The sequence below is a fragment of the Pteropus medius genome, unplaced genomic scaffold, assembly GCF_902729225.1.
Source record: "Pteropus medius unplaced genomic scaffold, Ma_sr-lr_union100, whole genome shotgun sequence".
Classification (NCBI taxonomy): Eukaryota; Metazoa; Chordata; class Mammalia; order Chiroptera; family Pteropodidae; genus Pteropus; species Pteropus medius.
This window is the reverse complement of record NW_024351543.1, coordinates 12,636,498-12,641,200: the sequence shown is the minus strand read 5'-3', so window position 1 is coordinate 12,641,200 and position 4,703 is coordinate 12,636,498. Positions and strand designations below refer to the sequence as shown.

The window sequence follows — 4,703 nt, the reverse complement described above, 5'->3', positions numbered from 1 at the left end:
TATGCTGTTCCATTTAACTATTGGTATAAGCTTATGAGGTACATAGAATTATTTTACAGGTTAGGAAACTTAATAGCACTGATAGCATCTTTACTATGCTGATGTACTGGCATAGTAAAGATGCTATCAGTGCTATTAAGTGGCAGAACCAGTTAATGAATTCATATCTTCTGATAATCCAAGGTAGGCTTTGTCTCCTGCAGCATAGCCATTGGTGAAGTCTTTGACTACTGCCAGTGCTGAAGAAAGCACTAAATGAACTCTCTGGGTGAGCTGTATGGAAAGGAAATGGTTTAAGTATATACACAGCTGCTCCCTATGAATCGATGTCTTTTATTTTCAGTATTTCCAAAGCACATGTAGATGCATGCAGAAGTTCGGTTCTAATAAAAGTTATAGAAAAGAATCATAGTGTTGGAATACCAAGTAGTTGAGTTAAAGACCCTGACAGGAATAGGCAGTTATTTAACTCTTCCATGGTGGTTCCCTCCACTTACATGTCTTCAATCTCTTGACCCTCGGTTTTTATATCTTTAAAGTGGTATTGATAATGCTGTATCAAATAAGAATATAAATGAACTTAACCTTTAAACCATAAAATAAGGTCAAATCATAAATTGCCGTGTGGTCACCTTTTGCTAATTTCAAGCCAGTGGGTCTCAGCACACTTGAAAAGGAGAAGACAAGGATGTGTGTACACGTGCTTCGTATTTGCCCTTTCTTAAAGCCAAGGGAACCATTTTTTTAATTAGTCTTTTCAACCTGAGAAGTTTGCCAATGGTAAGATTTTCTGTGTTCCTCATCTCTTCCCCCTACCTGGGGAGCAATAAATCCTTTACATTTGCATCAGATTTTCACATGGTCCTAACAAGTCCACAATACCTAACTCTTCTTTCTGATTTACAAGCTCTATTTTGATCCGTTGACACCACATCCCCTTCCTCTCTACAACTGTTAATACTTTTACTATTTTACTGTGTTAACAGAAAGACATAACATAAAATTTACCATCTTAACCATTTCTAAGTTTACAGTTCAGTAGTATTAAGTATATTCACATTGTTGTGCAACCATTATCACCATCCATTCCCATAACTATCTTCTTTCTTTAAAACCAACACTATACACCTATTAAATAAAAACTGGCCATGCTCTGCTCCCAGCAGCCCCTGGCCGCCACCATTCTACTTTCTATTTCTTTGAATTTGACTACTCTTAAGTACCTCAACCATTATCACCATTCATTTCCGTAATTCTTCTTTTTTTAAAACTATCACTCTATACCTGTTAAAGTACAGCATAGAGAAAGTAGTCAATAATACTGTAATAACAATGTATGGTGTCAGATGGGTACTAGAGATATTAGGGTGATCACTTCGTAAGGTATATAAATGTGTAATCTCTATATTGTATACCTGAAACTAATATAATATTGTATGTCAACTGTAATTGAAAAAGAAAATAACTTCTCATTTTTTTTCTCCCAACAGTCCCTGGCAACCACCATTCTACACTGTTTATGAATTTGACTACTCTAAGTACCTTATATAAGTGGAAGCATATAATATTTGTCTTTTCGTGACTGAATTATTTCACTTAGCATAATGTCCTCAAGATTTGTATCCATATTGTAACATGTAACAGAATTTCCTCCCTTTTTTAAGGCTGAATAACATTACATTCTATGTACGTAGTACATTTTGTATATCAATTCATTCATAGATGGACACTCAGGCTGTTTCACCCTATTGGCTCTTGTGAATAGTGCTGCTCTGAACATGGGTGAGCAAATATGTCTTTGATATCCTGCTTTTAATTCTTTTGAATATAGAAGTAGGATTATTGGATCATATGGTGGTTCTATTTTTAATTTTTTGAGAAAACTCCATACTGTTTTCCACAGTGGTTGCACCATTTTTTATTCCCACCAGTAATAAATAAGAGTTGTAATTTCTTCCCATCCTCACCAACACTTGTTATTTACTGGCTTTCAATATACTTTTTTTTTTTTTTATAGTAGCTAGTCTAATAAGTGTGGGTTGATATTTCGTTGTAGTTTTTATTTGCATTTCCCTAATGATTAGTAATAATTGAGCATCTCTTCATATGCTTTTTGGCCATTTCCATATCATCTTTGGAGAAATTTTTGCTCGAGTCCTTTGCCCATTTAAAAAAATATGGAATACATCATGCATTTGTATGTCATCCTTACACAGGAGCCATGTTCATTGTCTCTGTATCTTTACAATTTTAGTATATATGTGTTGCCAAAGGGAGCACATATAGTTGTTGATTCTTAATGAAAATTTTATCAGTGTTTCATCAACACACACTCCTCTTCTCAACAAACCATGCCCCACTGTGCACCTACACCCAATGTTTTTCTCCTTTAGAGGAATTTGCATTTATTCTTAAAACTTATTTCCGCTCCTGTTCAAGTAATCAGCTCTTTATATTTCTTGATCACTGGCAGTCTTTGAGTCTTTTGGGTTTTGTTTTATTTTGTACTTGTTCATGTCCCTAGGATTGGGGGAGAAGGAAATGTTAAGGTCTGGCTTAACAATGCCACCTTAAACAACCTGACGAAGGTGGAGATAAGTAAGGAGCAATATTTCAACCTCACATGTAAAGGGGACATAAATCTTGCTTTTTTTTTTTAATCAGAAGTTCTTAATTTTCTCACCATTGATATAAAAATCATTTATGCTTGCACTGCAACCAACATAAATCATTAACACAAAAGAATAGTAAACAACCTTTAATCAATATCACTTTCTTCTGTGAGGCACTGTGGAAATGAAAGAATACAATTTGTCTTTGATCATAAGTCTCACATTTAGTCAGGGCCTTGTATCTTCCCAGCTCTTACTTTGCCAGAACCACATGGCCTTCTTTATGTTTTTAGGACCAACCAAGGTCATTTTCTCCCAAAAAACTTTGTACATGTTGTTCTTTTTATCATTTTATTATTTTCATTGCGGTGTTAGCTTAATACCCTCTTTGGCGAGGCCTTCCTGAGCCCCAACCCAATGGTGCTGCTTCCTAAGAGTCACTCTCTGTCATTGCACCCACTTTATTTCTTCATAGCACAATAACGTTCTGAAATTTTATTATTATTGACTTGTGTGCTTGTTTATTGTCAGCCACTACCATCCACTATTCAAATATATGGCCTGTGACTACTGAAGCCTATTCTTTGGTTGACCTCCATATACTTAGTGCTGAAACAGTGCCTGATTAATAGCATATATCTAATAAATATATGTGAATGAATATACAATGACAATGTCGATCAAGGGTCAGCAAATTTTTTTCTATAAAAGGCCAGATAGTAAATATTTTAGGCTTTGCAGGCAATAAGGTCTCTGTTGCAGCTGCTGAACTCTGCCATTATAGTGCAAAAGTGGTCAAAGACAATACAAAAACAAATAAGCATGGTTGTATTACAATAATATTTTATTTACAGAAACAAAATTTGGGCTGAATTTGGCCTGTGGGCCATAGTGTGCTTACTGCCAGAGTAGATAATTTGGTATTAATTCTGGTGTCAGGGCACACTTGGGTGTCTAGAAGGCCTTTGGAAATATGGATGAAGCTTAGAAATGAATTTTGGTAGCAGTCAGCGAATGGATGGTCATTGGATTCATGGGAAAAGATGAAATAGCTCCAAGGGAATGTGTGGAACAGAAGAGAAGACAGTCTCAGGAATTCTGAACTCTCCCAGGCTAACTGCATTTTCTTCTTTAACAGAGGTGTTAGACTGATAGTTATATAGGTATACTTGATTAAGCATGGCATTTGCCAGTATCTTTCCTGACATTATATTGGATCAAATGAGCCACTCACTTTGACAGGTATGGTGTTAATACCTGCTTTTATGCATGTAGATAAAGGATGTTAATACAAGAGCAGAATAATATGAAGGAGGATGACTAATGGTGTATTAGCAGTCTCTTCCCTGAGCTATATCCCCATTGAGAGATATGTCATGATAGATGAATTGATGCTTTTGACATAAACTGGAATAAATATGTTGAATGAGAGAATATTCATGATAAAATGAAATGAAAGGTTAAATCTTATCTTACTGGAATAATTAAAAAACTATCTAGCTCTTTATTTAAAAAAAAGATAAAAGGAAGATAAAAAAAGGAATAAGAGAGAAATGAAGAACATACAGAACTGACATGTATCAATACTAAAATGGGAGACATAAATTCAAAGGTTTATGTAATCTCATTAAATGTAAATGGACCAATCCTTCCAGTTAAAAGGCAGAGAACTTTAGAATGGATTAAAAAGAATAGTCGAGACTGAACCCTCTGCTGTCTATATGATAAGATGAAAACAAAAGGATAAAGATGAGGCATGCACACTATAACAATAAGAAAACATATTAGGCAAAGTAGGCTTTGGGACAAGGATTATTATCCAAAATAATAATAATAAATAATAAAGTGGGACATTCTATTGTGATAAAAACAGCAGTTCATTAGGAAGATATACTAAAATTAAACATAAACATACCTAATAAGATAGCCTTAATATACAAACAGCAAAAAACTATCAGTTCGAAGGGAGAAATAGAAAAATCTACAGTTAAACTTACTGATTTTCAGTTATTAGTAGGACAACCAGACAAACAACTTAGTAAGTATATATTAGACTTAAACAACATAATCAACTTAAACTAGTTTACATTT

General features: G+C 34.4%; 1 non-coding gene across 1 annotated transcript; it reads right to left on the bottom strand.

Moving 5' to 3' along the window:
* Positions 1-2,171: 2,171 nt before the first annotated feature.
* Positions 2,172-2,280, bottom strand: LOC120586895 (U6 spliceosomal RNA). Its single transcript, XR_005648828.1, has one exon. It is a non-coding gene; the product is annotated as a U6 spliceosomal RNA (small nuclear RNA).
* Between the last annotated feature and the right edge of the window lie 2,423 nt (positions 2,281-4,703).